This window comes from Protopterus annectens, chromosome 10.part0 (genome assembly GCF_019279795.1).
Source record: "Protopterus annectens isolate FY-2018-M chromosome 10.part0, PAN1.0, whole genome shotgun sequence".
In the NCBI taxonomy this organism is placed as follows: domain Eukaryota; kingdom Metazoa; phylum Chordata; order Ceratodontiformes; family Protopteridae; genus Protopterus; species Protopterus annectens.
In genome coordinates, this window is record NC_056744.1 from 671495583 (window position 1) to 671522645 (window position 27063).

The 27063-nt window shown below is 41.7% G+C and overlaps 1 protein-coding gene across 1 annotated transcript in view; it reads left to right on the forward strand.

The window, feature by feature from the left end:
- PRKAA2 (protein kinase AMP-activated catalytic subunit alpha 2) overlaps window positions 1–27063 on the forward strand; it is a 715862-nt gene that overhangs the window by 508665 nt on the left and 180134 nt on the right. The gene's annotated exons all lie outside the window — the stretch shown is intronic.

Sequence of the window (27063 nt, forward strand, 5' to 3'; positions counted from 1 at the left end):
CAGTCATCACATGTTACCTCACAGGGTGGATCTCCTCTCACAAGACAAGTGGTCTCTCATCCATCCCCACCAGTCCACTCTTCAGCTGACACTGTGGGTGTTAGGGTTTTGATTCCTCATAGACACCTTTTTTCTGAGGATGTGCTGTAGGTCTTACAGGACGTATAAGAGAATTTAAGTACCTTTATCTGCACTTTTTTTTAAAAAAAAATACAGTATTTAATTTGATTTAAACTGTGTATGAAGGAGTGTTGAAGGAATTTTTAACTGAAGTTATTCTGCTCTTCAGTAACTTGAACTGAAGCTAGTGTTGGCTGAATTTTGTTATTTGCTAGTAATTACAGGTGTGGGGTAGCCACATTCTTTGATTTCCTGTCCTTGCATATTTAAACTGGTGCATGTGAAATAATTCCTGCTTTAAAACCTCAGCTTGGCCAGCTAGAACTTGGTTATATTCAACTGGACGTATAAGAGAATTTAAGTACCTTTATCTGCACTTTTTTTTTTAAAAAATACAGTATTTAATTTGATTTAAACTGTGTATGAAGGAGTGTTGAAGGAATTTTTAACTGAAGTTATTCTGCTCTTCAGTAACTTGAACTGAAGCTAGCGTTGGCTGAATTTTGTTATTTGCTAGTAATTACAGGTGTGGGGGTAGCCACATTCTTTGATTTCCTGTCCTTGCATATTTAAACTGGTGCATGTGAAATAATTCCTGCTTTAAAACCTCAGCTTGGCCAGCTAGAACTTGGTTATATTCAACTGGACGTATAAGAGAATTTAAGTACCTTTATCTGCACTTTTTTTGTAAAAAAAATACAGTATTTAATTTGATTTAAACTGTGTATGAAGGAGTGTTGAAGGAATTTTTAACTGAAGTTATTCTGCTCTTCAGTAACTTGAACTGAAGCTAGTGTTGGCTGAATTTTGTTATTTGCTAGTAATTACAGGTGTGGGGGTAGCCACATTCTTTGATTTCCTTGCATATTTAAACTGGTGCATGTGAAATAATTCCTGCTTTAAAACCTCAGCTTGGCCAGCTAGAACTTGGTTATATTCAACTGGACGTATAAGAGAATTTAAGTACCTTTATCTGCACTTTTTTAAAAAAAAATACAGTATTTAATTTGATTTAAACTGTGTATGAAGGAGTGTTGAAGGAATTTTTAACTGAAGTTATTCTGCTCTTCAGGTTTTCCCACCCACACGCCCTGTTTTTGTTTTGGTGTTAATCTTAGTGGCATTGAAACTGCCCGCCCCTCAGCCTGCCTCTGGGCCCATCTCATTTGCTCACTCAACTGAGTGCAGTGAGATCATATTCTGATTTCAGGCACTCCTACTGTGTACAAAGAGAGCATCTGGGAAATAGAAAAAAAAAAATTAAGCTTATTTCCTGCCTTTCTTGTTAAGTGGTACAGACTATTTGTAGGCTTCTGAGCCCGCAAGCCCTTCTGTGTTTGAGGGAAGCCTTCTAGCTTGTTTTTTTTTCTTATAACTAGCCAGTTTTCTAGTTTCAGCACTCAAATCTGTTTCTTTGATCTCAGCACTTGTTCAGAAAAAAAAAAAAAAAAAAAATTTCATCTGCTTTTACTGTACTTGTGTTTCTACCTACTTCTTTTTACTTTTGCATCATCTTAAAATACTCAATTGTATTTATTACTGCTTGGTGTAACTCATTCTAAGCCTTTTGGTTTAAACACTTGGGCTTCGGACCAGTTAGTTGTTTTGCACTGAGAGGGTTTGTGGTCTGCACTGTTGTGGCAGAACAGGTAGCTTACATCCTTCTAGGTTGAGAACTGCTGATTGAGGGCTCAGTGTCTGTTATTCTAAAAGTGTATTAATTCTGGTTTAAGCACTTGGGCTTTCAAGCCAGTTATTTTACATTAAGAGGGTTCGTGGTCTGCACTCTTGTGGGAGGAGAGGCTGGACTCTGCCCTTCTGAGCTGGGAATTTCTGGTTAAAGGCTTATAGTGCATGCATATCTGAACTGTTTCTTACTGAAGTTGGTGCGTTGTTTGCTTTGGCATAGACTGGATTCGGGCCTGCTGGATCTAGCTTTGTTTGTGTAACTTGAGCACTAATCCAGACATTCTCTAAAGTATTCAATGGTATTTATTACTGCTTGGTTGTAACTTGATTAAAGTGTAGCTATCATTCAAGTCTTTTGGATTAAGCACTTGGGCTTCAGACCAGTTGTTTTACATTAGGAAGGTTTGTGGCAAGCACTGTGGTGGCAGGACAGGTAGCTTTCATCCTTCTAAGTTGGGAACTGCTGATTGAGAGCCCAGTGTCCAAGTGTATTAGTTCTGGTTTAGGCACTTGGGCTTCAGGCCAGTTATTTTACATTAAGAAGGTTTGTGGTCTGCACTCTTGTGGGAGAAGAGGCTGGACTCTGCCCTTCTGAGCTGGGAATTTCTGGTTAAAGGTTTATAGTGCCTGAATATTTGAACTGTATCTTACTGAAATTGGTACACCTTGTTTGCTCTAGCATAGACTAGATCCAGGCCTGCCGAATCTAGCTTTGTTTATATGCTTTTTGTTTGTTTGCTTGTTATTTCCCTGGAAGCTAATTCCACCTAATATGCAACTTCTCAGCGCTTCTGTGGATCACTAGTGATATCTGCATTGCTTACTGTACTTATTTCCTTGTTTCACTTGAAAGAAAGTTACTGTTTGTCGTTTTTGCATTTAGTTACTTGTAACACATTGCACTCAAGTTACCTGGCACTTGCTCACTAAAGCAATTATATAAGTCAGCACTAAAAATTAAAAGCACTACACCCTCACTCCCCACTGGCCCTTGTTTTCAATTAAGGATTTCCCAATATTATTCTAGCATGTCCAAAGGTCAGTTGTCAATCTCCTCTCCGGTCCAGTTGGTGAATCTGGGAATCTTGAGGCAATGTTATAACTGCCTCATGTACACAGACAACCCTCTCCTCCTCCCACATAACACAAATACTTGAGAGATGCAGCTATTTAGCCAAACTGGAGGCTGAGCTCTCTCAACTCAGGACTGGCAGGACCAGACAGGAGGAGAAGGCAACTACACACACCACAAAACCAGCCTCACATAATGCTACCACTCCACTGAATCAAACACATAAACACACAAAGACATACTCGGAGGCTCTGAGTAAAAATTTACCTAAACAGCAGAGGCCTCCAAAGCAGACACCCAAACAACTGCTACCTCAAGACACCCCACAAGCAACACATAAACCACAAAAGCAGTGTGCAAAGCAGTCACAGCCCTTAAGGCCAAATACAACACCAAACATACTTGTCATAGGTGACTCCATAGTCAGACACACTGACGTCCCACTCACCAGGCTGAACAAGGAGAGGGTCACAGTAAGCTGCCTATCGGGCGCTAGAATCCGCCACATAACACAAGCACTCGGGTCACTCCACGGCAAGTACAAATATGACACAGTCATTGTCCATGCTGGTGTGAACGACCAGAGACGTACTCCCTGGACTACATGAAAAGAGACATAGAGGAGCTCTCTGATTATGTAGCCCAGGCAGGTATGACCCTAACCCTGAGCAGTATCCTTCCTTCACCAAGAATGATGCCACAATATAGAGACAAGATGATCAGCTTTAACAATTGGCTTAATGTCTGGTGTCATTCAAAGGGGATCCAGTGTCTGTCTGCCTGGGATGACATGCTTGACAAGCCACGCTGTCGCAAGGGACGGCTTGCACCTGTCACCCCTGGGATTCCGGATATTGGCTAAGGCTCTTGCCACCCCATAGTGCCTTTTTAGGCAAGGCTCAAATTCTAAACCTACCACCCTAGAAAACAAAAATGAGAAGAAACTGAGGGTAATGCTGCTCAATGCCAGAAGTCTAAATCTCAAAATGCACGCATTCGAGGCCCTTCTCAGTATGGAGAACATCGATGTCTGTGCTGTAACTGAAACCTGGTTCAAGGCTCCTGAGAGCACCCCGGCACTATTAGGTTTTACCTCATATCATGCGTTCCGCCCCAAAACCCAGACCACACCACAAAAGGAGGGGGTGTATCCATATTCATAAAGGATACCCACACCTCCAGGTAGGTGGCAATGCACGAAGCTTCGGAAACCATCCAGGTGCAACTAACCATAGGCAAAACTGCTCTACAAATTGTAGCATGCTACAGGCCACCCTCTCAAACTCAGGAACCCCACACAGCCTTCCTGAAGACACTGGAGGGTATAAATGTATCTCCAAACACCATCATATTGGGTGACTTCAACTACCCGAATATAGACTGGGAACATTACTCAAGCCCTAACTTTCTAGCCCAATGGTTCCTGGAGTTCATAAATTCAAATGCCATGGAACAGCTAGTCACTGTTCCCATGAGAGGAGAAAATATACTAGATCTCATTGTCACAAACATGGGGACAAAATGCTCCACACCGGAAGTATATCCCTCATTGGTGAGATCTGATCATAAACTAATCTCACTGGAAATCCACATCCTGCCCCCACCCCAAACAAAAAAGACCATAGTGAAGAACTTCTCTAAAGCAAACTTCACACTACTCAAGACTGGTGTGGTATCCTTCAAGGCCCCTGAGCCAGAGGAAACCACAACCCAAGCTGCGGAAGCCCTTACAAATGCCTTCTATGAACACCTCCAGGACTGCATGGATCAGGCAATCCCAAATAAAACCAAGACTCTTTCCACAAAGGGCAAACGTCCAGTCTGGTGGACCTCAGCCATTAACAAACTTTACAATAAGAGGAGAAAGCTATTACATGATAGAACAAAATCCATAAAAGGGAAGTCACCCCTGATCATTATTAGTAAAAAAATATGAGCACTCATAAAATCAACTAAGGCCAATTTTGAGAGAAAAATTGCCATGGATTCAAAGGACAATCATAAGGCCTTTTTCAGCTATGTTAGGAACCTGGGTGGAAACTCCCAGATATGCTCAGAATTAGTCCAAAATGATACAAAAATCACTGAACCCACAGACATTGCCAACATACTGGCAGACAGGTTCAGTGCAAACTTCACCCCCCTCCCCTAAAGGAGAGATAACTATCCCAGCCGAGTGTAGCCTCCCGGACATCTCAAATGCGCAGGTGAAAGCTGCTCTCTCTAAAGCTAAAAACACAGCATCAATGGGACCGAATGGTGTCCCCGGCTGTGTGCTACACGAGCTAAATGAGGAATTAAACCCGCACATAAGGCAGCTGTTTAATCTCAGCCTTACCACAGGATACGTGCCCAAGGAGTGGCGACGGCAACTGTGGTCCCACTCCACAAAGGCGGCGCCACGGACCCTGGTAATTACCGCCCCATAAGCTTAACAAGTCTAGTCTGCAAAGCTATGGAGAGGATCATAATGGAGCTCATAAACAAAGATATAGGGGACTTGCAGACATTGGACCCGACCCAGTTTGGCTTTGTCAAGGGAAGATCATGCCTTTTGAACTTGGTCGACTTCTTCGAAACAGTCACCAAGGCCATTGATGAGGGAAAGGCAGTCCATACAGCCTACCTTGACCTTGCAAAGGCTTTCGACACAATACCCCACTCGGGTATTGTAGAAAACTTACCAGCTTAAATGTAAACCCATATGTCACAAGATGGGTTGCAAACTGGCTTAAGGACAGAACCCACAGGGTTAGAGTTGCTGGCGCTGTGTCAGACTCCAAGCCGGTCACAAGTGGTGTCCCACAGGGCTCGGTCCTTGGCCCCCTATTGTTTGGCATCTACTTCTCAGAAGTACAGGCCAACATGGGAGGACTTTGGCTGACAAAGTTTGCAGACGACTGCAAACTGGGCGCCATAGTGGAAAGTGCATCGGACACGGATATCCTTCAGAAGGGTCTCACGGAAACAGATAGCTGGTGCCAGAGCCATGTCCTGAAGTTAAACGCCAAAAAATGTATAGTCATACCCTTCGGGAAAAACAAGGTAACCCCAAGCTACCATATAGGTGGCAATCCACTAAGCACAGAAGAGGTTATCAGGGACCTGGGGACCCAGGTTGACAGTGGCCTTTCTTTTGACACTCACGTTGCTAAAGTGGTTAGAAAGACCTTCTACATTGCCCACCTGATCATGAAGGATTCACATCGAGATCTAGTGAGGTCATTGTTCCCTGTACTCTTCACTTATCAGACCAATGATCGAGTACAATGCCCCATTCGGGATGTATCTCACCCGACATCTGCAGCAATTGGAGAGACCCCAAAAGTTCCTCACCAAAAGGATAAAGGGACTCCAAAATCTGTCATATGCTGCCAGATTGAAGAAACTCCAGCTCTATTCAGTCGCATACCGTCTGCTCAGAGGTGACATGTGCCTGACATACAAGGCCATGTCCAACCCGGAATTAATGGACATGCTCCACCTCAAAAATCCAAATCCACCAAAACCACTAGAGCAAGCGACTTAAACCTTAGCACGGATATAAATAGGACGTGCTGGAGGGATAGATTTATCACTCAGAGACTCCCTATGCTGTGGAATAAAATCCCAGTCCATGTGAGGCAGAGCACCTCGCTGACTCTGTTCAAGAGAAATCTAGACCTGTGGATGGGAGATCGTAGGTTTACCCCGGGAATCATCTCTGTGTCACTGCTGGACAGAGGCACAACAAACTAATGGGCACAGTATTTTTTCATATAAGGGGTGGCGTAAGCCACAAAAATTTGGGCTAGGCTTATAAATGCCTTAGGGCAGATAGCCTAGTATAAACCTATGAACCTATGAACCTATGAGGAGACGAGGAAATCTACTACTAGTTATCTAAATGGAAGAGGTTTTCTATTTGGTGTCTTTCTCATCACCTGGCTCATGGGTGCCAGAACCATCGAGCCAGGGGGAGTGGGAGCCCCCCCACACACACATACACACACATACACACACACACACACACACACACACACACACACACACACACACACACACACACACACACACATACACATACACACAAACACACGCACACACATACACACACACACTTTTACAGCTGCAAGACCTGTAGGGAAAATTAATGAAGTGGAGTTTTCACTCTAACATGGATTCGCACAAGGATGTTAAACCAGCTAAACTAGCTGTTCTTGTTATCTTATTGCTCTGTGTTACATGGTTATGCAGCCGCTGTTCCATTGGTGCTGCCAGAGTCATGCCGGTAAGGAGAGTTCTGTTCTTTTATTTGCAGGAGTTATGCTGCTCCCACGTGTGTGTGTGTGTGTGTGTGTGTGTGTGTGTGTGTGTGTGTGTGTGTAAAATGCCCTAGTTAAGTATAACTGGTGGTTACTGTTGCTCAGGCTCAAACAAGAGCCTGAATTCTCTACCCATACCACCACTTGTGATTCAGGGAGTTGAGTCCATAGCTCTCCACTGTCCAGATTTTCACAGAATATTTGGATCATACGTTTGGTCTGTTCCTCTTAAAATTTGTGTTTTTTTTCTTGCAAATCAGTGGAAACTGAATTCACTAAATAATGATAGCTCTTTAAGTTTGTCTTCCTATCTTTCAGGAGACACATGGTAACACAAAACACTTTATTTTAGCAACTTTCTAAGATTATGCAAGCAATATTGAAAATGTGTCCCTGGTTTTGGGCCTTTGCCCCCCCCCCCCAAAATAAATTTTGTCTTTTTCCAGATTTCTTGCGCTGTGAAGTTGAGAGATTTAGTTGATCATCAAGTGGATTTTACAAGTAGCTGAGAGCTTCAGGGGAAGAGAAGTTTAATGCTACTTATGCTAAACTGTTTGCATTGTTAGTAGCACAACAGGTAGAATGCTTACTTTTGATGTAGAAGGCTGTGGGTTCTATTCCCACAGTATGCAGATGGATCACTGATACTGTACTTTAATGGGAGTGGATGCTGCAGTCCTATGAATGTCCTCCTTTGGAGGAGTTACCTAGTAACTATGAACCCATTATCAGTTTGCCATCAATTCCCCATTGCAAAATTACTATCATCATTTTTTAATGTAGCATACGCAATTTATTCTTCAAGGGCAACAGGCACTTTATTTGTAGATGAAACAATGAAATATAAAGTTGTTTGCTAGCAGCAACCTATTCATTAGTTACAGATCCCTTTAATGTGGAATTATTTAGATGACTTACTTTTGCAGAGGTTTTGCACATTTATTGATATTTGTAGATTGTAGTGACAGGCGTTTGAGTGGCCTTTTATGGTTGAAATTTTCTGAAATGGGTAGTTTTGTCATTATTGGTTCATATATTTTGTTTCATTGCTCACTAGAAGACTGTTCCATTAAAACATCTAACAAGTGGTGCTGTATTATATAAGGAATATAATTTAATACAATCAGGTTAATACAATCAGGAAGGTGAATCAAAGAACGTATACATGTATGCTTGCTCACAGGATGCAGGAGATCAAAATAGGGGAACAGACCAGTCACCAATGGTGTCCCCCAGGGTTCGGTGCTGAGAGTTTTTCTGTTTGGCATATACATCTCAAAAGTGAAAGGAAATACCAAAGGGCTTTGGCTGACTAAGTTTGAGATAACTGCAAGCTAGGAGCAGTTATTGAATCCCCAAATGATTTAACCATCATGCAGGAAGGTTTGTCCCAAACAATAACTGGTGCCAGAATCATGAATTGAAACTAAACTCAAAGAAATACATTATCATATCCTTTGGGAAGTCATCTACCCCAGAGAACTGCCAAATTGACAATGTCCCCTCAGAAATGACCCAGTTGTTTGGCATTTGGGAACTTGTGTGTACAGTGGCCTAACTTTTGACCAACATGTGCCCAGAATCATAAGAAAGACTTTCTATATTGCACAGCTTATAAACAAATTGATTATGACTAGATCTAGAGATGTTATTGTCCCCCTTTACAAAGCTCTCATTAGGTCAATCATTTTGTATAATGCCCACTTTGGCATGTATCTGTCCAGACCTGTGCAACAATTGGAATACCCACAGAGATATACCTTACTAAAAGTATACAAGTCCTAAACAGTAGGTCTTGCGTGGACCACCACAAAGATTTATCACTATACTCAGTATCCTCCAGAGTGCTTAGAGTTGATGTGTCTGGCATACAAGGCATCCTCTGACCTAATACAGATGGACCTACTGAACATCAGCAAGTCAAATGGCATCAGAAATACTCAGTCCAGGTATCTAAACTGCATGTTGTGGAGAGATGGATATATATCCAGAACAGGCTATCCATTCAAATAAAACAAAGCTCATCCCTGTCCATATTAAAATGGAACTTGGATCTAAGGCTGGGTAATAGAAAATGTTCTCCAGGATTACCCTCGTGCCACTAATGGATAGAGGCAGTTCCTAAATGCTACATCCCTTACATGGGTCCCCTCAAATTATCACATTTATTCTCACTAGGACTAATATACAGTTGTCAGCCATGGGATAGGTAAGACCAATCAGGAAATGTTAATTCAAGCACCAAAATGGAAACTGTCTAAGCTTAAAATATCCTCCAAGTGAACCTATGTTGTGGTAGTAAATAGTTTTTAAAAATTGCCCTTTTTAGATCACTAAGTGCTCCTGTCACCCTACACCCCCCCCCCCCATCTTCAACAGCTTCCGGCGCCTCTGACCTGGTCCCACTTTCTGTGGATGTTCCTTTGGTTCTCTCTTATTTGTGTGAATTGCTCAATGCTGATTTGGGCTATTATTCTATTAAGGCCCACTTATCAACTCTTTCTGCTTGTCTGCCTTTAACTCCCCTGTCAGCTTCTAGAATTGAGGCTAAGCAATTTGTTAAAGGCCTCCTTAATATTAAACCTCCCAGGAAGCCTGTTCCCCCTCCCTGGGATCTTAATTTTGTTCTGGAAAAATTGACTCAGGCTCCTTTTGAGCTTGCTGTTTCAGCTTCCTTGCAACATTGTTCTTGGAAGACACTTCTTTTGTTAGCTCTTACTTCTGCCAGACAGGTGTCTGAGTGGCAAGCCCTTATGGTTTCTCCACCTTTTTTGATATTTCATAAGGACAGGGTGTCCTTGCATACTAATCCTTTTTTCATGCCCAAGGTGGTTAATAAGTTGGTACTTAATCAGTCTATTAATTTGCCTGCCTTTTTTCCCCTGTCCACAATCGGACAATGAGAGGATGCTGCATGGCATACCTCAGATGTGCATAGACAGCTCACATTTTATTTGGATAAAACTAAAGCTATCAGAAAATCTGACCAGTTATTTGTTTCCTTTCATCCTAGGTCTTTAGGTTTGACTGTTTCCAAGCAAACTATTTACACTTGTATTTCACAGGTGATTTTTTTTTTTGTTACACTTTTCATGGTGAGAGTCTTCCTTCATCTGTAAGGGCTCATTCCACTAGAGCTGTGGCTTCTTCTGGTGCTTTTTTCAAAGGCGTAGATGCTAATTCTATTCTTGAAGTGGCTACCTGGACTTCTGTGCATACCTTTACCAAACATTACCAGCTGGGTGGTATCTCCAGAGCTAGAGCTGGTTTTGCTGATGCCATTCTTCATGGCTACTTGGAAGGCTCTGCTGCTTCTTCCTCCCAGGTTTCTTCTTGAGCTTTGGTACTCTCCCATTTGTAAGGAATACTGCAGATGTGAATGTAAGGACATAGTACAGTTGTGTAAAATCTTTACCCTAATGGTAGACGCCCTTGCCTTTACCGCTGCAGTATTCACTCCTCCCTCCATCCCCCTGGTCTTTTTTCCTTCCTGGATCTGCAGGTTCTCCTTGGTTTTCCTTGGACTGCTGTTCCTACTGGGGTAATCACTTCTAAGGATGGTATGCTTGAACATCACTTTTATTCTTACCCATGCAAGGAGTGTGCAGGTGACATTCAGCATACCTTAAAGCAATAGTAGACTTTGGTAAACTGGCCTGATGGTGGGCTTCATGGCAGGGAATCCCATTTGTAAGGAATACTGCAGTGGTGAAGGCAAGGACATCTACCATTATGGTAAGTGTGTTTGGCAGTGGAGGGATATCCATATCACATATTAATTAGCTGGCAAATACTAATTGGCTTGTAGTGGTGTGGGTAGAGTGAATCCTGTAACTTGTGTACAGTGAGCTTTGAAGGTGTTTTGTACTCATCAGCCATGCAGTGAATACTCAGAGTTCAGATCACAATTCTTTTATTTCTTTTGTTAGCTTAGGTAGTGAGGGTGGGGAGGTAGCATGTCAGCAGAGGAGTATGGAAAGCTGACACGGAGCCAGCTGGTGGAGATGTGCCAGGCTAGGGGGACTGGAGCATGAAAACCTAACATGTTCACTGGGAAACCAGCTGCATCAGAAAACAGCAACCAGACTGGCAGTGGAGATATAATACCCTCGGAGAATGGACAGATCAACCTTTCTGCAGTGGACTTAAAAATCCAGCTGGAGCTAAAGAGACTTGAGTTGGAGGCCAGGCATGTGGAAATAGAAGCAAATGAGAGACTGCGATGTTTGCAGGCTGAGGAGAATGAGAAACAGTTACGTCTGGAAGCTGAGGAAAAAGAAAAGCAGAGGCAGTATGAGAAGGAGATGCTGACTCTTTGCCAGAGTCATGGAGGTAATGGGGAAGGGAGTAACTGGACCCCAGAAGCACAAAAAGTCAGTAAATTTCTTCTTAAGTTTAAAGAGAGGGATAATTTTGATAGTTTCATTCATATGTTTGAGAGGGTATGTAAACAGTATGAGGGCTCAGGGTATGGTTCCTGACCCCCTTACTCCATGATAAAGCTGTAACTGTACTGTCTAAAATGTCTGACATTGCATATTTTGATTATACTGACATTAAAAAATGTCTTTTAGAACTGTTTAAGCTAACACCTGAAATGTATAGGAAAACATTTTGTGAGCATAGAAGCAAGGCAGATGAAGGTGTGTGTGAATATGTTGCTGAACTGAGCACTTATTTCCATAGGTGGGTGAGTGGATGTCAGGTCACCAGTTTCAAAGGGCTGGCAGACCTTTTGGTGAGGGAACACGTCCTTAGCACTTTGCCTGAGGACATGAGGATCTGGTTAGCTGATAGACAATGTGCTACTTCAGATGAGTTGGGGAAGAAGGGAGACCTATACCTGGCAAACAAGGCAGCCCTGCACAGGAAGGGGACCTCCAGTACTGTTCATGGGTCTAAAAGAACCCATGATGGACAGCACAGACTGCCACAACAGAATCTGCCAGTAGCAGGGGAAGCCACTAGCCCAGGTACATGTCTAAGCGCTAGGGTTAAATATTTTGAATGCAACCAGTTGGGCCATGTGACATACAGGTGTCCACAGAGGCAAGGTGGGGAACAAAAGGTGAGGGAGCCAGTAAGTGGGAAAGACAAAATGCCAATAGTAGGTTGTCTTGAGACTACAGGGGTACTAAACCACCATCCTGCAGATGTCCTGAGAGGGAAGGATTTGGATGAGGCAGTACCATGTGCTTATGCAGTTACACGCGGTCAGACTAGGAAACAAGCATGTGAGTCTGGTAGCCTGGGGGAGACCCAGACAGACTGCATACTTGCAGACAGGATTGGTGAGGTGGTTACTTCACGGAGGGAGCTAGTCTGTAACAGTGAGACTGAAGATGAGCCACAGCTGCTTGTGGGTACTGATGTTCCATTGGACAGAGTGACTTCAAAGGGAGAGGTGAGTAGTAGTACCCAGGCTGACAGTGAGGCACCACTGTCAGAGGGTGCCAAACTTCCTGTGGAAGGGGAGCTGGGAAGGGTTACAAAGAGAGAGTTGAGACAGGCTCAGCTCTCAGACCCTAGATTGCAAGACCTGTGGCAGGGAGGCACCAGATTCTGAAGGTAAGGGGGAATCTGTATACTGGGACAAAGGGTTACTATACAGAGACTGGACCCCTGAGGGAGGGAGGGCTACAAGGTGAGAGAGTACAGCAGTTGGTAGTGCCTAGAGCCTACCATCTGACACTTCTAGCCATAGCCCATGATATTCCCTTTGCAGGTCATATGGTCATAAAACTTACAAAGAGGCATATTATGCAGAACTTCTGTTGGCCAGGAATTTCCAGAGGTGTAACAGGGTACTGCAGGACCTGTGGTCAGTGCCAAAAGGCAGGCAAGGCAGGAGACAAGGTGAGAGTGCCTTTGATGCCTTTGCCTGTGATTGAAAAGCCATTTGAGAGGGTAGCTATGGATATTGTGTGTCCTTTGAGTACCCCAAGTTCCACAGAGAAAAGTGGTAGTGGATTATGCTACATGATACCATGAGGAGTGGCTTTGTCCTCCATTGAGGCAGAGAAGGTGGCAAATGCTTTGTTAGAGATTTTCAGCAGGGTAGATTTCCCAAAAGAAATATTGACTGCCAGAGGTGCCAATTTCATGTCAGACCTGCTGGCTTGTCTGTGGAAGTCCTGTGGGGTGAAGCACATGAAGACCACCACCATCCCCAGACTAATGGTCTTGTTCAGAGGTTAAACTGTACAATCAAGTCCATGCTACGGGCATTTGCAGATCAGTTTAAGAGGGAATGGGACAAATATTTGCCTCATCTGTTGTTTGCTTAAAGAGAAGTTTCCCAGGAATCCACTGGTTTTTCACCCTTTGAGTTGCTGTATGGGCATGGGTGAGGGGACCTCTAGATTTAATTTGAGATGAGTGGGAAGGTGAGTGTGAGTCTCACAAAGAGTTTGTTGTGGCATACGTCCTAAATCTCAGGACAAGGCTCAGGGAACTCATGGGCTTGGCCCAGGAGAACCTGGCAGAAGCCCAACAACAGAAAAAGGTGTGGTATGACAGGAATGCTCGAGCTAGAGAGTATGCTGTGGGGTAATGGTTCTCATTCCTGTCAGACACAACAAGCTGCAAGCAGCTTGGGGGGACCCTACAAAGTGGTAAGAAAGGTAAGTGATGCTGACTACATGGTGGAACTGCTAGACAGAAGGCAGGGGCACAAATTGTACCATTTTAACATGATGAAACCTTATCATGATAGGGAGGCCCTTGTGCTGAGCATTTGCAGTGGATTGCAGGAGGAGTCTGAGGGAGACCTGGGGACTGATCTCCTCAGTGAGGCTCGGGTTGACACCTCTGTGGAAGAGGTAGCAATGTTCCAGCAGCTATCTCCTATCCAGGTTCGTGAAAGCCGAGCAGCGTTGCAGGAATTTGGGGACATGTTCACTGGGAAACCAGGATGCACCCACCTGGCGCAGCACCAGGTGGATAAAAAACCCCAAAGGCCTATTAGACAGGCCCCATATAGAGTGCCTGAGAGAGTCAAACAGACTCTGAGTTAGGAGGTACAGGAGATGTTGGAACAAGGGCTGATTCAAGAGTTCAGCAGTCCCTGGGCCTCCCCAGTGGTGTCAGTGCCAAAAAATGATGGCAGCACCAGGTTCTGTGTGGACTACAGGAAATTAAATAGTCACAGAAAGTCAGATGCTTACCCCATGCCTAGGACAGATGTGGCACTAGACCAGCTGGGTGTATCTTACAACCATTGATCTTACCAATGGTTACTGGCAGGTGTCCTTGACTCGCAGTGCTAGAGAGAAGTCAGCCTTTATGACTCCATTTGGCTTGTATGAGTTCACAAAAATGCCCTTTGGGATGAAGAATGCCCCAGCGACTTTCCAGAGGCTGGTAGATCATTTCCTAGTAGGAGCAGGAGGTTTTCCCTTGCTTACATAGATGATATTGCCATCTACAGCCATTCCAGGCCAGGGCACCTTCAGCATGTCAGGAAGGTGCTAGGCAGACTACAGAGGGCAGAGTTGACCATCAAGCCGAGCAAATGTCAGGTGGGTATGGCAGAGCTCTCCTACCGAGGACATAGAGTGAGGAGTGGTAAGATAAGGCCAGAACCTGCCAAAGTGGAAGCCAATCAGGCATGGCCTGCACCTGTTACTAAAAAGCAGGTGAGGGCATTTTTAGGGACAGCAGGGTACTACAGAAAGTTCGTCCCCAGTTATAGTACCATAGTTGCTCACCTCACAGTCCTGACAAGGAAGAACAGGCCAGATAAGGTAGTGTGGACCCCAGCATGTGAGCAGGCATTCAAGAAGCTTAAAGAAACTTTGGGAGGACCCCCTATGTTAGTCAGTCCAGATTACAGCAAATAATTTGTTGTGCAGGTGGATGCTTTGAACTATAGGGTGGGGGCTGTACTTAGCCAGAATTCTTCAGAGGGGGAAGAGCACCCAGTGGTTTATCTCAATCGTAGGCTCCAACCCAGGGAGGAATGCTATGCAGCTGTAGAAAAGGAATGTCTAGCCAAAGTGTGGGCATTGCATAAACTTCAGCCTTATCTGTATGGAAGGATATTCACTGTTATGACAGATCACAACCCCCTAATGTGGTTAAACAGACCCAGCCAGCAAAATGCCAAGTTGCTAAGATGGAGCCTAGGGTTGAAAGCATATGATATGTCAGTGCAGCACAGCAGTGGGAGTAGCAATCCCAATGCAGATGGGGTCTCAAGACAGGGAATGGGGTAAGGTGCACTCAGATAGACATAACCCTCTCAGGCAGTGTTTCTCAAGGGTCACTTGAAAAAGTAGCTTGAGTTTTCTGGGGGAGGGGGGGTGAAATGTGAAGGCTGCCAGCCTAGCTAGTTAGCATTGTGCTGTCATTCTATCATTTGTAAATATGAATGTTGAACTACAGACTTGTTTTCTTATTTGAAAATATATGCTGTGAAATGTTGAACTTAAAACAATGTAGCAACATTGCCCTCTGCTGTAAAGAAAGCTAAGACAAGCATTTCTTGTTTGTCCTTTGAAGAAAATTATTTCATGGCTGTCCCTTTGAAGTTAGAATTCGGGGTCATTGAGTCTGGAATGAAGAATCCTGTCTATTGTTTTAACTTAAGGAATAATTACTAGAGTTTCCATATGGAATGTTTTTTATGGCTCTAGTTTACTGCAGGTGCAAGATAACAATTATGTAGTTTCTGTTAGCCTGGGAACACCAGGAAAGTGTGAAATTATGTAATGTTTTTTCAGAACTGCAATTTCAATTTAAACAGAGAGAACCAGAGATTATTAAGCATTTTTGTCTTGATCATCCAACACACAGCACTGTCTTGCTCTATAAGTAAGTTATCTTAGACTTGTGTTTTCTTTTAGAAATAGCTAGGAACTAGAACGATTAGACTAAGTGTTTTCCTGTGATGTCAGAACTGTACTGCTGAATTTCTGTGTGATCTCTGAACTCTTGACTAGCACTGTGTAGTAGAAAGTATTGTCTTGTGGTTTTAATTATTTATTATTTATTAAATATTTTAAACCCTTTTAACTGTGGCTGTTTTGTGTAGAGATATTTTAATCTCTTTAGAGTACTTCTATGCCTTTGGTAAAATTGTACAAATCCACTCCTATAGCTTTAGCCCTGGGCTATACTTCCAATTGGATAATAATATTGCACAGTAATAATTGGACACCCTTTTAAGGGCCTTTGAGTAGCTGATAAGTATTATTGACTGGTGGCAGCCTGATACTACCATATAATCTGGGAGAAAGGGGCACAGATAGAGAACCTGTGCTAGCCTTTCCCAGAAGTGTCTGTGTGGTTGTATAAACTCTTATCTCAAAGTGTGTGTGTGTGTGTGTGTGTGTGTGTGTGTGTGTGTGTGTGTGTGTGTGTGTGTGTGTGTGTGTGTGTGTGTGTGTGTGTGTGTGTGTGTGTGTGTGTGTGTGTGTGTCTGTCAGCTACTTGGGCAGGGACATGAAGTACTGGTTGGACAGAAAGGGTGCTGGAGGTGTTAGCTTGCCCACTAGGCTGAGATCTGGACCCTATAGCTGTGCCAGTGGGGAGTCTTATTGGGGACCTGGAGAGCAAGGGAGAGATCAGCCCCGGACTGACAGTGATCTTTGTGTGCTGTTAAGGGAAATTGCACTTTACTGTGTGTATTTCTTATCCTTTCTTCATATATGAGACATTCTTTTTGGTCTTAGTGATGAGGATTGAGGCTCCTTGATTGCTGGGCCAGGGCATGGGCATCACAGTAAGATTTTACACAACTGTACTTTTTGTTGGCTGCTTTCTTCCCATTGCTGGATTCTGCATGTGTATATAATTATGGAGGTCATATCAATATGTTTTTTAACAGTATAGTAAGTTTACTGATTGCAAAGTAAGTATAAAATGCAGAGCAATGCTTTTTACAACATAGTGCGTACAGCATGGGTATTTGACTATGATTTGCAAAAAACACTTCATTAGCATATGCCACTTTGCACAGTTTTAAAAATAACTAATACATCCATCAAGGAGGCTAGCAGCAAGCACGACCAACTCCAAAAATGAAGCTGAGGAGTATAAAACCAAAAATATTTTATTAATTCAAATAATTTAAGCACAAAATTCTTACATTGCTTTTCGTCCAAGAAAAACAATATGGACTTCTTCAGAACTAACTTCTTTTTTGCTTCCTTTCTGGAGTTGGTCATTCTTGCTGGTAGCCTCCTTTGTGGATTTATTAGTTATTTTTCAAGTTTTTTTTCTGGGTTTAGTGTCCATTTTTTTTGTTCTACCTACTTTACACAGTTTCTCATTTACATCTCATTATAGTTAATTTGCTTAAACTAAGTTGCAGGCATTGTACATTTCCATAAATGGCCTCTATGAATCTTGGCCTAACTATCCTTACTAAAGGACATCTCTGATACCCCTAATGCACAACAATTCTGAATACCAGCCTTAGTGATATAAGAGCATGTACCCCCATATTCTCGCCTCCATTAACTTGTCTCTTTTTTCAACATGCTGTTTACCTTCATGCCTGCAAACCATCAAGTACCACAAAACTATCAGCAGATAAAAATCCAGTAACAACAAAGCCAGTCATAAATTGAACTGCACATGCAAAAAAAATTAATTAACATACACAAAACACTGTAGGATATACAAATACTCAATATTTTTATATTGGAGTAGGAGTATTTGCATATCCTACAGTATTTTGTGTGTGTTAATAAAAAAATGTTTTTTGCCGTGTGCAGTTTGATTTATCACTGGCTTTTTTGTTGCTAAACCATCAAACTCCCCCTTATAATTCTTAGGTCCATGCCTTATTCCGTGCTTGGTGTTGCCAAGATGGAGCTGAGAGACAGCTGGAGGGGCTATCATTAAGACAGCCATGAAGTTCGTTTTAGCCCTAGCTTGTACAGTATTTCTAGTAAAGCCCTACCTCCACCCTTCTTTTGTATATGCATCAAAATTTTTAAGTTGCCTTCTAATTCCTCCATATATGTGTGTGTGTGTGTGTGTGTGTGTGTGTGTGTGTGTGTGTGTGTGTGTGTGTGTGTGTGTGTGCGTGTGTGTGCATATATGCGTGCGTGTGTGCGTGCGTGCATGCAGGCATGAAACCATCCTCACATCATTGAAAGCTATCATAATTAGCTTGAGATGGCTAAGCTCATGTCCTTGGTCCTGCTTATTTGCAGTGCAAACTTCTACTTGCATGATGGCGTTGGTAGACTAAAACCACCTATCTCTTCCTTCAGAATGGGTGAGTATAAATAAATCATTCAGTCCTAGCCCTCCTTGCCCAGCCCTTTTAGTTTCTGAACCAATAATCAAAGTGTTGTCAGCTTAGTCATAGTCATGGCTTTATCCCTCTGTGCCATATAGTGGAGTTATAATTTTGCATCTGATTACATCAGATTATCAAGGAACCAGAGGAACAATGATGAAATTAATATTGTTGCACCCATGGCTTCATCCTAAGTATGAAATACCAATGGCTCAAAGACACAATTGTTTTATATCTATCCAAGAAGAAAGAACAGCAAAGCTATAAGAAATGTGGAAAAAAATGAACTTACACAAAGCAGTTTCACTATTTCTAAACCCAGGACGTCCAGGTTAGGAAATTGCAAGTATACAGTATAATATATTATGAATGTTAATAAGGAAAACCAAATGAGATGCAAATGGCTTTCATAGTTACTCAGCAAAAATGTAGCTTGTTTATCCAAGGTGTGAATGCATTTTGAGTCAAATCTTTTCTGATTAACAGTGTGTTAAATGTCTATGACTTAACTGAGTAGTATGTGAAATGAACTCAGTGCATGACAGTAGAACTCAGAAGTCATTCCTGTTGGACAGTATCCATAGTTGATAAAAGAGGAAGTGTGGTTTTGGTTAGACAGATGACAATGGCATGAGAAGAAAAAAAATAAATAAATAAATCAAATGTATTCATTTTAAAGGGGGAAATAGAATGAAGCATAAACACTGTGTTATATCTGAGCTAGACGTTTCCCTAATTCACAAAACCAGGTTGCAATAAAGGAAGAAATGTCATGTATAATGGAGAAGCTAACATGTTCTTTAAAAAAATATATCTATATCTGTCGGCTGCCAGGATCTGCCACATAACGCATGCACTTAGGTCACTCCACAACAGGTACAAATATGACTCTGTCATTGTCGATGTTGGTGTGAATGACCTGAGATGTACCTCCCTGGACTACATGAAAAGAGATGTAGAGGAGCTCTTTGATCTTGTAACCCAGGCAGGTATGAACCTAGCTCTGAGTAGCATCCTACCATCACCCAGAATGATACCACAGTACAAGCAGAAAATGATTGACTTCAACAATTGGATAAGTTTCTGGTGTCATTCTAAGGGGATCCAGTATCTGTCTGCCTGGGATGACATGAGCGACAGACCTCGATGCTTCACCAGAGATGGCCTGCACCTGTCACGCCAAAGATTCTCAATACTAGCCAAGGCTCTTGCCACCCCTATAGTGCTTTTTTAGGCAATGTCCTAAAGACAAAATTACCACCATAACAGCTACAAGCAAACGAAATCTGAGGGTTATGCTACTCAACTCTAGAAGTCTAAATCTCAAAATGCACTCACTGGAAGCACTACTTAAAATGGAGAACATCGACATCTGTGCAGTGATGGAGACTTGGTTCAAGGCTCTGGAGAGCACCCCAGCACTACCTGGCTATAATTCATACCACACCTTACGGCCCCTAAACCTGGACCAAAGCACTAAAGGCGGTGGTGTCTCCATATTCATAAAGGATATGCCCACCTCCAGGCCAGTAGCCCAACATAACACATCAAAGATACTTCAGGTACAACTAACACTGAGTAAAACTGCAATCCAGGTTGCAGCCTGCTATAGATCCTCCACCATGTCCCAAGACTCCCACTCCACATTCCTAAATACACTGGAAAATATTAGGGTACAACCCAATACCCTTATACTGGGAGACTGTAACTACCCCTCCATTAACTGAGAAAGTTACTCATGTACCAACACACTTGCTCAACATTTTCTGGAATTCATTAATTTCAGTGCCCTGGACCAACTCATTCTTACCCCCACCAGGGGTAGAAATATCCTTGACCTTGTCATTACTAACATGAGCGACTGTGGCTCTACACCAGTAATCAACTCCTCCCTGGGCAGATCTGACCACAAGCTAATCACCATGGATATCCACATCCCACCCTCACCCCCATAAAGGAAACCACCATAAAAAACTTCTCCAAAGCCAATTTTGGGCTTCTAAAAATAGAGGTGGCTACCTTCACGACATCCATGCAAATAGAAAATAGGTGCATGACTGCTGAATCATACACCAGTGCACTGTATGAACACATACACAATTGCATGGAATGAGCCATACCAAACAGAACCAAGATGCTCTCCTCCAAAAAAGGAAGCCAATCTGGTGATCCCACGCCATAAACAAACTGTACAACAGAAGGGAAAAACTGTTGTAGAAAAGGGTGAAGTTCCAAGACTGGAAAAACTCCTTTGTTAGCCTCAGCAAAAAATTGAGATCCATCATCAAATCCTCTAAAGCTAGCTATGAAAACAAAATTTCTAAAGATTCTAAAGACAACCACAAGGCATTCTATAGTTATGTCAAGAATCTACACGACAATACTCAGATCTGCTCTGAGTTACAGCACAATGGCAATACATATACAGAACCAACTGATATTGCCAACATATTGGCTGACAGGTTCAGTGTGAACTTTACCCCCTTTTCACCCCCTAAAGGGCCTATCACAATACGTGAGGAATGCCAAGTCCCTATTATCACGGCTACACAGGTAAAAACTTCACTGTCCAAAGCCATGAATACAGCTTCCATGGGACCTGATATTATCCCTGGCTGTGTTCTACATGAATTACAAAGTGAACTGGCACCACACCTGAGTACCCTGTTCAATTACAGCCTCATTTCAGGCTTTGTTCCTACCAAATGGCGCACAGCTATGGTCATCCCACTCCACAAAGGGGGAATGACTACAGACCCTGGGAACTACTGCCCCATTAGCCTGACAAGTCTGATATGTAAGGCTATGGAGCGCATCATCATGGACCTTATAAATAAGGACATAGGGACTTTCCAAACTCTGGACCCCACGCAGTATGGGTTTGTGAAAGGTAGACCATGCCTGCTCAACCTGATAGACTTCTTTGAGTCTGTTACCAGAGCTGTAGATGAGGGCAAGGTAGTTCACACAGCCTACCTAGATATTGCCAAGGCCTTCAACACCATCCTTGAATCAGGAATCATAGATAGACTCATTAAACTAGGCATAAACCCCTATGTAATAAGATGGGTTGCCAACTTGCTCACTGATAGAGCCCACACTATGAAAGCAATGGACTCCAAATCTGACTACTGACCAGTTACAAGTGGTGTCTCACAGGGATGGGTCCTAGGTCCTCTCCTGTTTGGCATCTACTTCTCTGAAGTTCAAGCCAAGACAAAGGTACTCTGGCTGACCAAGTTCTCAGATGATTGCAAATTGAGAGCCATTATTGATTCTCCAGCTGATGTAGACATTCTCCAAAAAGGCTTCACTGACACCAATGACTGATGCCAGAACCATGGCCTTAAGGTCAATGCCAAAAAGTGCATTGTCATTCCCTCTGGGAAAAATTCAGTGCCCATGCACTACCACATAGGTGATAGTCCACTAAACATCGAAGGTGTGATAAGAGACCTGGGGACATAGGTTGACAGTAACCTCTCGTTTGATAACCACATTGCCACTGTAGTCAGAAAGTCCTTCTATGTGGCACATCTCATTACAAAAGTTTTCTCATCCAGGAAGAAGGAGGTCATAATCCCTCTCTACTCATCCATCATTAGACCTATTATAGAATACAACACCCCATTTGGTATGTACCTCACTAGACACCTAAAACAACTGGAAAGGCCACAAAAATGCCTCACTAGAGGATCTTAGGCCTTAGACACATGCCCTATATGGACAGAATCAAAAAACTTCAGCTATACTCTGTCTCTTATCGCCTATTTAGAGGCAATCTCTGCTTGACCTACAAAGCCATGTCTGACCCAGAGCTGCTAGATATGGTACACCTAAAGAAATCCCAAACCCTCCATGCCACATGCTCCAAGGACCGTAACCTCATTACCACAATAAACAGAACTTGCTGGAGGGACAGGTTCCTAACCCAGAGACTTCCCATACTCTGGAACAAACTTCCTATCCATGTCAAGCAGAGCACTTCACTGGCCCTCTTTAAGAGAAATCTTGATGAATGGGTGGGCAATAGGAAGTTAACCCCAGGGATCACTTCAGTGGCCTTGCTTGACAGGGGCATTGAGAACTAACTTTAGGCGGCATGATGCCAGGGAATCTTCTTGGGCTAGGCTTATATAGGCTTCAGGGCTGTTAGCCTAGTACACACCTATGAACCTATGTTGCAGTAATTCTGCCATCATGTAGGTATTTGCATTTTAAGGCATACAGTACAATATTAAGTTATATAGAAATAGCTGCACGGGAAGGTTGCCCAAATGGAGGGATTATAAAATCAGCAAGCAAAGGAGAGTAGTATTGCTGGAATTGAATTAGTCCTCAAGTCTTGATGTGTACCTTCACGAGGCAGACCCTGTTTTTATAAAATCTCATCAAGGCAACACTGATATATAGATTGTATTTCATTACGCATATATCATGGACAGAAGTAGGTTAAAAAGTAAAAACAAGTCAGCTGGGTGCACAAGTCCCAGAATAAAAGAGTGCCCAGTCCTGGTAGGTGCACCGGTGCCAGGGGTGGAAAAATGACAGCTGTAGTATCCTCAAGACAAAGAAACATTCCTACAATGGAGTGAGGCCAGGCTCAGGGGCAGGATGACCCCCAGTTGTAGAAGAAAGTAATAGTCCACATGCCTCTCAACTGTCCAGATTTTCAGAGAATGTCCAGATTTTTGCCTCTTATTTTTGGTCTGTTCGTCGTAAAATTTGGTGTTTTCTGGCAAATCACTAAATATTGAAGTCATTAAATAATACTAAATAACGAAAGACTTTTGAGTTGCAGACTTCATATCCTTCAGAAAATATATATTAATGCAAAATATGTCATTCTAGCAACTTTTTTAAGTTCATAGAAGCAATATTTAAAATCTGTCCCTATTTTTCAGCCTTTGTTCCCCCCCCCCCCCCCCCCATTATTTCTGGCTTTGTACAGGTTTCTTGCATTTAGAGAGTGAGAGGTATGGTAGTCCACAAAAGCTGACAAGTCAAAAAAAAAAGAGCCATAAAGATGACAGAGTGGGCTATTGATGATAAGAAAGAAATTATGTATTGTTACTGTTATGTAATATCCTCAGAATTTACGGATAGAAGATGTTCAAAAAGATTAAAAACTAAATTAGAGGGAAGAGAAGTATTTGCAGAAGAGAAACTGTCAAAAGCTTCAAATGCAAATTTGTGTCTATTGATGCAACAAATTCATGAAAAACATTCTATAGAACAAGAAACCTTGGGCCATTTGGAAAAAGAAGCAACTGAGAAAGTGCAAAAATATAAAGAAAAAAACCTAGTGATTTTTGAAAGGTATAAAAAGAAACATGGACATTGAAAGAAAGAGATGTCTGATGTGAAGCAATATTTATGCAAAGGAGAAAGACAAACTAATCAATATAAAACAACAGCTCCAAAGATATTTAAAGCGAAATACAGGTAAAGGCACCCAGATATGGAAAATTGCACAATACAAAAAAATAAGATCACAAAGAGGGAACGTAGGACAGAAGATTAGTAAAGCAGAAGTTAAACAAGTAGAAGATGAAATTATGGAATACCTGCGAAGTGAAGGATTTAGTGTAGAAAGTCTAACATGGGTTGTGTCACAGCATGATGGAGAAATAAGTCCCTAAAGTAAGGAGAAACAAGTGGAGCAGGAGGCATCTGAAGAAGAAATATGGACTTGGGAAAGAAAAAGAGATTTAATATGGTACACTATGTATGCAAAGTAGAAAGCAAAACTAATCAACACAAAAAGCAGCATCAAAGATATTTGAAGAGAAATACAGGCAAAGGCATCTGGATATGGAAAATTTTACAATGCAAAATATAAGAAAATGAAGGGTAAAAGTACAAAAGAGAATTAGTTATAGAGAAGTTAATGAATGTTTTTGTGTAGAAAATCCAACTCTGGCAACATCATAGCATGATGGAACAATGAGTCCTCAAATTAAGGAGAAACAGGTGGAACAGGAAACATCTAATCAGTTCCCACATGAAGATACTCTGGAGCCTTCAGTAGGAAACCAGAACAAAACTTCAGTTGGAATTGCACAGCAATGGAAGGAGTGGGAAACAGTGACAACTCTGATGCAGGGGTCTATATTACATAGTCGAAGTTTAATAACTTTGAACACGGAATGTTTGAACCATCCTATTTAAAGTTAAAAAACTTCGACTATGAATAAAAAACAAAAAAAAAGAAAAGAAAACAAAATAAACTATTGTAAGAAGGGGCAAGCCCCCCTACACCCCCCACCCCCAACTACTTAGATATACCAATTCTGAGTTTGCACCACATTGAACAAAATGGAAACATCCCCTTACGGAGATTTCCGTTGAAACGCTCAAACTTCTGCAAATTTGAACTTATGGTCTCGACCATATGAGGTTCGAACTTGCAGAAGTTCGACTATCTGATAGGAACCCTGATGCAGCCAATGTTGTGGAGTGATAGAAGAGTGAGTTCCCATATGAAAGAGCAACAGATGATGCAGGAAGCAGCTGAAGAGAATATGTCACAGGAAGATGTTCAGGAACTTTCTGTAGAATGCCCACAGGAAATAAAGAATAAAGAATGTGCTCTCACTTTAGTAGAAAAACATAAGGAAAGAGTTGCTTGATTTAATAGAGATGGATAGACATATTAAGGTCGATGAAAGAAGTAGAATACAGAAAGTCAATAAGATCCACAATATTAGAAGTCTGATAGAACAAATGAACATAGTAATCCAGACTGTTAACATAAATTCATGTGATATAGCAGAAGTAAATAGGATAAATTACTGTACAGCTAAATTAATAACAAGGTCTAACCACAAAAATACGGGACAATAAGGGAAAGGAAGGGAGGAAATCAAATGCTATTATGGAAGTATTGAACATAACAAAGATGATGACTGGATGGAAGAAGTAAAAGAAACAGTATAAAGTTCAAACGTGCAGGATATGAAATAGGATTAAAGTAATGAGCAGAGAAATTGAAACAAAAATTAAGAAAAGCTCTTCACTGGAAAACCCCTGGCCCAGGTGTAGTACCTAATTAATGTCTACAAATATTAATATGTTTATATGAAGATTTAGTCCCAAGTATAAACTATTTATACGCACACCTTTAACAGACTCCAACCTGATTACTGAAAGGAAAAATGATACTCCTCCTAAAGAGTGAACTTGCAAGCTATCCTAAAAACTATAGGCCAATAACGTACTTTCCGATGATGTATAAACTATATACTGAAATTGATGCTGACACCGTTTATAGTCATTTAGCAGAAAACTCAATTATGGGAGTAGAACAAATGGGTAACAAAAGAAAGTCACAAGGAACAAAGGATCATTTGTTGTTAAATAAAGTCATATGGGAATTATAAAAAGGGGAGAAATCTAAGAATGGCATGGATATATTAAAAAAATATTTGACAGCATCGCACATTCATGGATAAAGGAGTGCTTATAGTTGTATAAAATACACCGTACATTGAGCAATTATATTCCAGTGTCCATCAGACAATGGCAAACCAATTTGAGCTAAGCTATGGTAAAGGACAAATTATTATCCCACAGGTAAATATTCAAAGAATGATATTCCAGTGTGACTCTTTGTCACTGACTCTTTTGTCTTGCCCTTAAGCCACTAAGCTGTCTACTTAACAGATTAGGTAATGGTTACAATTTGGATCCAGACAACAAAGTGTAAAGACTTCTCATTCATTTTGTGGATGATTTAAAACTGTATAGTTCATCAGATGAGGAGATGAAAGCATAATTGGAAGTGGTCAAAATTTTCTCAGATGAGAATGTCATTTGATCTTGATAAATTTGCAAAAGCAATGTTTAAAGAATGAAATCTGTAATATGAAGAAAATATAAGTCTGGGACAGGAATGTGATATAAAAGAACTTGAGTAGGTGGGAGTGCACACATACTTGGGAATTGATGAATGATTAACAATAAAGCATGAACAAACATGAACAAAACACAGTAAGGAATATTTTAGAAAAATAAAATTAATACTGAAAATAGCCCTGACATCTAGGAACAAAGTCTAAACTATAAACCAATTTGATCTTCCTGTTCTAACTTACAGTTTTGGGGTGATTCACTGACCTCAAAAGGTATTGAATCAGATGGACAGGAAAACAAGAAAAGTGCTTCACACTTAGTAAATGATTTATCAAAATCAGTGTACCAAGATTATGCATTCTTTGTTCGGAAGGAGGTATGGGTCTCCTAGGATATGATTACATGTATAGATTTTCAATCATAGAACTTCATACATACCTTCTAACCTCACTAAATCCAAACATAGTGAACGTTTTGAAAAATGAAGAGAACAAATATAAAATGACTTCCCTGCTTAGTTTAGCAGAAGCATATTGGTGTCAATCAGGAATGGAAACCAAACCAGCAGTAGACAAAAATTAGGCAGCAATTTAATCTGCTAAAAAACAAAAGAAAGAATATAAGGATAAGAATCAGATGAGAAGGCTAGAAATGTGAAAAAGGCATAAATATAGTTGCAAGTACAAAAACACTCCTGGAAAAACTTAATGTCAATCAGAATCTGATGCAGGAATAGTTAAGGAGAGGTACATTTAAATCAAAAGATGAAA